Source organism: Phoxinus phoxinus (genome assembly GCF_949152265.1).
Source record: "Phoxinus phoxinus genome assembly, chromosome: 12".
In the NCBI taxonomy this organism is placed as follows: domain Eukaryota; kingdom Metazoa; phylum Chordata; class Actinopteri; order Cypriniformes; family Leuciscidae; genus Phoxinus; species Phoxinus phoxinus.
Window position 1 is genome coordinate 5,968,682 of NC_136887.1, and position 8,181 is coordinate 5,976,862.

The window sequence follows — 8,181 nt, forward strand, 5'->3', positions numbered from 1 at the left end:
TTCAAAGTTTAAGTAAGCAGATTTTTATTTTGTACTTAAACATTTCAAGTTAAGAACAATTAAAATGTATGAGTTACAAATTCATTAAATTAACTTAAAGCTTTCATGTAATCTCAATGTGAACACTTTTATTAATATAAACTTAGTTAGCTTTACAAGCTAATCTGCTAACATACTAATTTGTTAACATATTAGCAATAGTATGTTATACAGAAGCACTTGCTGTATGAGTGCAACAATATTAAGGTATTATTTGCCTAAAAGCAACATTAACAGAAATTCTTCTAAATTAGCATAACAAAACATTAATTAAATCTCCCACTTAACATTAATCTGGCACAAAAAAAAATTATATTACACTTAATTTTAGCATTTACTCTCCCTTTCGAGTGCCATCGGCAAAGCATGCTGGGAAATAGACATCCCAGCCGTTTCAAACTTAAGTTTGTCTAAATTAAAATAAATAATTTAATAAAACTCAAAACAATGAAACAGTTCAGTTTACTTAAAATAGCCTATATCAGTTCTGATAACATTAAAAATTAGCATATATCGGCCAATACCGATATGGTGGTCGATATATCGTGCATCCCAAATTAATATTGACATAGTTGTTTTTGTTAAAGGGGTGGTAAAATGCCCTTTTCACAAGATGTAAAATAAATATCTGATGTCCCCAGAGTGTGTATGTGAAGTTTTAACTCAAAATACCCCACAGATATTTGTATATAGCATGTTAAAGTTGTCACTTTTTGAGGGTGTGCAAAAAGGCGTCGTTTTGTGTCTGTCCCTTTAAATGCAAATGAGCTGCGGCACAGGGGGCGGAGCTACAACAGCTTGCACTCACACACACATGCACTGAAAACTTCATACACTTTTAGCCTTTTATGTTTAAACCGGTGTCAGACAATAATGGAGAGACTCAAGAAGAAGAGACGACATGTAGAAGCAACAGGACATTTCTGAATGGTTAATTGATCAATTTATGTAACTTATGTGTAGTTAACTTAGCCTGGTTCTACCAGACTCTCTCCATTGACAAGCGTTAACTTCCTCATAGGCGGTAGTTGAAGTTTAAAACTATAGAGTGCTGAAGTTATGACGTCACTTTGTAGGCCATATTTTTTCACAGTCTATGGCCAAAACGCGGAAGTGAGTTAGCATTTTAGCACTTCCGGTTCCCTCGCCCTAAAGTCTATGGGTTTTTTGAATGGGTTTTTGCTAAATCGCCTGAAATAAGGTCTGTGGTTAACAACGCCTCTAAATATTTTCACGTTTTGATCTATGACATAAAACACACCAGTTATAACCTGCTTGTGATTTTTTAAACTTTATTGTGACTTAAAAACGGTGGTTGCTAACAAGTTGCTAAAAGGGACTACATCCTTTGGCCTCACGTTCTTTATTTCTGTGGAGAGACTGTTCGACAATGGTGTTTTGTTTTGTCCCGAGATGCAACCACAAGTCGTCAAATGAAAGATGCTTGGGTTAGCTGACCGTAAAAGGACATAAGATTGGAAATTGATACGGCCATAGCTAACGTTAGTGCTTCTGAGATGGTAAAAGCGCGTTTTTTTTTTCTGCCGAATTAGCAAATGGTATGCAAACATACAATCAAACATAATACAGTGAAAGATAATCTTTATTAAAGTTTATTTGGGGCACAATGATCAGGCATAATAGTCTTAATCACAAAGAAAATAATATTAAGGTTTATATAAACTAACAAAATAATAAACTAATAAATAAAACATTAACAAAAGATAAAAAAATCTCAGAGAGGCACGCATAAACAAAATTATTTTCTAACATTTTTGGAAAAAACGAATGGGCAATATTTCTCATGAAAAAGTGGATAAGTGTTCATACCTTAGGGTTCATACACAGCGCAGATCATGGATGAACTTGTAAAGATTGTCTTGATAGACAAAACATGTAAGGGTCACAACTCTTTGTTGAACACAGATCTTATTTTTGGCGATTTTCCAAAAGTCTATGGGGAAAATGCATAGCTTTTCGATCGAGGGAACCCATGCGCCGCTAACTTCTGGGTTGGCCTACAAAGTGACGTCATAACTTCGGAACTCTATTGGATCTGCCGTAACCTATCGCTAACGTTTGGTCGTGACGTATGACGACTCAAACTAGCGCACAACCTCAACGTCATCGTTCTCAGCCACTCCCTCTGTTCGCTGAGTGGACCGGTAAAAAATTGACCGGAGAAAACCAAAGAATACACCACAATCCCAGACGTAGTACTGAAGGAAAATTAAAATTGAGCAGAAGTACGTAGGAGGGCGGAGCCAGGCTAGAGTTAACTATCTTCTAGTCATTGATTAGCACATTGATTAGCATAACACTGCGACACTAAAGAGTAATTAAAAGCATCTGATATCCTGGAAATCAGGTCTTGTTGTGAAACACCCCCATCCGGACCCCCGTCAAATGTGGGAAGATCAAGATGCACATGGCTGTAAAGACACATGATTTATAGATAAAAACAAGTCCAGTTTGGTTTGAATGACTTGCAGTGTCACACCCTCATCTGCCTGTCTCTGTGTTGTGTGGTCTTGGTGTCTACAGACGCCGGTCTCTCTGTGCGTATTATTGTTGTAAAACCCTGCCATGTGCCTCAATACGCTTTTAGCTCTGTGGCCAACAGAGATTTTTCTATTTATGATCCACGGCCTAACTGGGTGGGTCTAAAGACACACAGCTCACCACAGTTTATGAGTCTGCGAAGACCACAGAACCAAACCAGCGTCTTTTGATCCAGTTCTTGTTAGATTAGACTCGTTCAGCTTCATGTGTCATGAGATCGGACTGGATGAGGAGCTACACCCTGATCAGGCCTGTCAGGTTTGGAGGAAGATGTCAGCCAAGGGTTTTCATCTCTCAGGTGAGAAGCCTCTAGCAAGGGCTGAGATGACAGTTGAACGATTAGTAATTGTTCCTGGATTTAGTCTTTCTTTCTTTAGGAATGTTAGGGTGTATTCACACCTGCCTTGTTTGGTTCGATTGAATCGAACTCTAGTTCGTTTCCCCCCTTGGTGCGGACCTTTTGGGCAGGTGTGAATACAGCAATCGAACTCGGGTGCGGACCAAACAACCGAACCGAGACCCAGCTGAAGAGGTGGTCTCGGTACGGTTCCAAACGAACTCTGGTACGGTTCGTTTACGGTGTGAACATGAACCGACCCAATTGCAAGAAAGCACTGCGCCTTTGAGTTAACAGGCCTCCGTAGTCGGAGTTGCGTTATGGGAAAGTGATCTGTTGTTGATTTACTACATGTTGGCATAATGGTTTGTGTTATTGTTCGTTCAAGTGCGAAAGAGAATTTCATTCCGGCGCGCTGTCTGGCCACACGATACTGTTGCGCGTCTTTCTGCGCGTCGTGAGTGCATCATTGGGATTCGATTGAGTGTGTGCGCATCAGGACATTCACATACAGAGCGCTCTCTTTAGTCTAATCGAGCATAAATGCTTTAAAAGCATTTGCATGAGTACGAGCGAGTTCATATAATGTAACGATAGTTACAATACAAGGATGGTGGGTGGGTGGGTGTGTGTGTGTGTGTGTGGGGGGGGGGGGCTGCTGCGTTAATTTACGTTAAACTGGTCAAACTTAATCGCAAGCGTTAACGTTGACAGCACTTGTTAGCAGTATACAATAGCTTTTTTTTGCACTTCCTAATTTTCCTACTTGAGAATCCTTGTCCAATGAATGGACGACCTTAGCACACGTGTGGTTTTGTTTACAAATTTTGGTTCACTTGCAAAAAGAGCAGTGTGAAAGCGAACCATACCAAACAACAACAACAAAAAAATGATTTGGTCCGGACCAAAGCAAGTGAACTATCGGACTTTCCTGGTGTGAATACACCCTTAGTGTCCGTGGGAAAATATGAAAATAACTTCTTTCATAAATATCAGTGCATGAGATATTGCTAGTGATTGCTGCAGAATTAAATTCTGAATAATTTGTAAATAAAAAAATAAGGTATCCAGGGTAGGGTTGCACCAGCCGTTCGTACGTTATTTCTTAAATTGTTACGTAAAGTCCACACTAGAGGCTTAGTAGCTGGTAAATGACTCTGTGCTTTATTCCGTTGCACCATTTGCTCGTAAGGTAGCCTAGTACGTAAGGTATCTTTATTGTGATAGTTATCATCCTTGGTGTGAATGGGTCTTAAAGTCCCCATGTGATGAAAGTCAAGCTTTTAATGTTGTTTATGTGTCTATGTGGTGTTTTTAATAATAATGCTTTAAGACAAGCCATGTGTAAATTCATAAGTCGACAGCATTGCTGAGTATTTTCTGCTTAAAACTGCAGTGAACCAAAGACAGTCTCAAAAACACGGTTTGAAATCGCTGGTGTTTCTGACGTCACACACTACCTTGTAACCAATCAGATCAACGTGTGATTGTCAAGTTGACCTCTGAGTGAGTGAGTGAGTGAGTGGAGGCGTGGCTCATTTGCATATTCATAGAACTGCGTATTCTAAATGAGGCAAAGGTGTCGAGTAAGTTACATTCAAGATATTTTAAGGCATGAAGAATTTTTTTCCCAAGGAAAAGAAACGTTTAAATATGTCATTTGGTGATCAAAGGTGAGTTTTAAGGGATAAAATTATTGACTACTGGCGGAGACTATTAAGGAACAGGTATGGTTAATGGGTTATTATGCAGACTAACAAGGGTAACTATGGATACAAAGGCAAACAGGAACTAAACACAGGAAATGAAAACCAGAAATATCAAAATAAGAGTCCTTGAACACAAAACACAGAGGAAATCGTGACACAAATAATTAGCATTTTATAGGTTATACGTTGTAATTTCACTGTTTGTTCTATACACCACCAAAAAATGAGAAATCATAACTATTGTAATGATTAAACAAACAGCTAAGCATGTCAAGACCCCTTTTCCTGGATGAAGAAGACATTGTGTGACAGACATATTTAAACCATTCTGCGTCGTCCAGTAAATCCTTAAAAATGGGAGGACTGTGTATAAACTTATTATCATTTGCACTGTAGGCATTATAATATTTTCTGTTATTTGTGCAGTTTTTATACCATTAAATAACAGAAAGTATATAATACTTAACAGATTTATTGTAAGTATACCACTAAAACACAGAAAATGTCCTGTATTTTTACTGTCTAACACACTGTTAATTAGCAGAAAACTTCGGGTCATGAGCTGCCAGCACTTTTTCTGTTGCTTTATGGATTTATTTCTCAGAGTTTGTATAACTTCATTTGCAGGCTTTAACCTCACAGTTTTGCACAAAGTTCAATGTGCTTTAGCACAGAGTGTGAACTATAAAAACCCTGTCACTACCCAATCTGTCATGATTCTGCCATCTAGTCCTTGTCTTTCTTTAAGTCTTGTGGCAGGATCATGACAGACCCATGTTTTATGTGCAAACACATGGCCTTGTTGGGCCATGTGCTTGTTGTCTCGTCATCTAGCCCCGCCCTCCTTGTTATCCTCATTTAGTCATTATTGCTTTACCTGTCTCACCTGTTTTGTTATCATTAGTCTCCCTATTTAATCCCCTTGTGTTTGCTGTCCTGTGTCGGTTCATTGTTAATCCTTGTCAAACCTATGTCAGTCTGTGAGTATCGTGTCAAGAGCTGTTGTCCTGTTACGCTATTACCAGTATTAGTTATTTGTTTCTTGTAGTTATCTGTCTCAGTCTAGTTAGTCTCCATTGTCATATCTTGTTCTCCATATCTTGTTTTGCCCCCTCGTGGGCTTTGTTTTCCCTGTTATTTGTATAATAAATCGTGTTGCCTTGACTACTGTCTGCAATTGGGTTCAGCCTTCCTCACCATCATAACCCAATCATGTACTGTGTATGTCATGTGCACAAACACAAAGTGAAAACTGCAGGTCATGCCAGCGAAGCTTTCTGTTGATCATTCACACTTTGAAAAAGGCAGTTTACGTTGCATGATTTCTTCATCATCTTCAATGTGATTTTTACAACTGTTTCCCAAAGCTGTTTATATCATTGTGCTCTGATTGAACCTTTCTTATTCAGTTTTATGAGATATTACGTCATCTTCACTTCAAACCACAATATTTAACAGCTTAAAATCTCCAACTTTTAGTGATGTTCAATTATTTGCACTTTCCACAAACAGGACAAGTTAAGGCACACTTCCCTGCCAACAGTTAAATATTATATATTTTTTCTTACATGAATTGTATTGTTAACTACATTCATCAACAACACTGATCTTAATTTTAATGGTTACCAAAATTACTGAAAGAAAAGGATCAGACTAAACAATGTTATGCAAAATATACGTACAAACCAACATTTTGTCCCAAATGAGCTTTTCGTTCCTAAATGTCTGCTTAATTTAGACTAAATACATCTTGCAACCCTTTTACTCTTTCTGGTGTGTTTGTTAATTTATTCATTTTTAATGTTTGAAGCTAGAAAATAACACACATCAGATGTGTGATAACACATTACAAAATAACACAAATTAATAACAAATCTGTATGAAGTATGTCCCAAATGTTTGTAATAGGGTTGAAAAAAGGTACTGTTTTTGTTTAAACACTGCTACAAAGTTATTATGAAAAAAATCCAAATATTACATCAATAAATGTTTTTTTAACGATATTTAATTTGATCTATTTTGTAACCTATACACTGTAAAAAAAAAAAAAAAACTTTTACATTTACGGTAAAAAAGCTGTCAATGTGGATGCCAGAAATTTACTGTTTTTTTTTTTTTTATCGAAATTTAGGTTTTACAGATTTAAGTTAAATTTACAGTAAAAAAAAAAAAAAAAACAGATTTTATTAACTGATATGTGAATTTACCAAATTTCTTAAACACTGATATCTGTATTAGGACCTTTGTAATACACTGACAAGCACCAATCACAGCAGTGATGAGAGTCACATGATGAATCACGGTCAGTTTTTCCACAAGTTGAGAAGAACAACACTAATATAGAAGCTGCACAGTGTCATTCACACAAACACTGAACACCATCAGGGTAACACATGGCATTTCAAAAATGCAACAAACATTAATTCAACAACATTAGATGACACAAAAAACTCTAATGTACATAATTGATTAGAAAAAAACTTTTGAAACAGTTATTTCAACGAAAATACATGAAATGTGAAGTGTAACTGGGAATATACGGGTTTTCACTGTAAATTACACAATGACTTGTTCTTTTTCCACTTCCAAAAACTGTCAATTTAACGGTATTTTACTGTAAAATTGCGGTTCGATCGATTACAGTTATTCACCAGAAAATTTCTGTTAACCATTTAACTGTTTTTCACTGTAGCATTTTCTTTTACCGTGGAAATGATGCTCATTTTTTACAGTGGAAATGATGGACTATATGTGAGTGCATTGTAAAGTCTCTGTCATGTAAAGGAAGGTTTGTTTTCTGGTCTCTCTTCCTCCTGACGCCGGCACATCTGCTATTCTCTGTCACTCATGAAATGAATCGTCCACAGCTGACCAAACACATTGATCAAGTGCACATTGTGGATGATTTCACTGACAATATTGTTTTAATTGTTTTTGGTGCGATGTAAACACTGGTATAACTGCACAGATATGAACTTTTTTGCTTGATTTCAGGAGTCTTGTAGTCTGTAAGTGACCACCAAAAATACAAAGACACACACACACACACACACACACACACACACACACACACACACACACACACACACACACACACACACACACACACACACACACACACACACACATTACACGACTGCACTGTCTAGGTATGTATTTATTGTTGAGTCCAAACAAAAGACTTTGTTATAATAACCCTTCAGCTTTTTATATGCTATTCATATGCTCAACGGCTCAAAGTTTTCTCACCCAGCTTGTCTGATTATGTTGTTTTTCCCTCCGCTTTATGATGCCATTCATGCATTTCCATAAGGAAACACCCTGGCCTGCGTGATGATGAAAGACGTGAAATATATGATGAAATATGCAGCAATATGTTCTCTAAAATAGACCAGTTTAAACAATAGACCTGAACATGACCATTGTCCAGAAACCGCTGGTCCTGTAGAGCATGAGTGCTGGAGAGACAAACATCTGTTATAAACACTTTATTTCAGTGCTACACTTTAGACATTATCCTAAAGTAACTTTGCA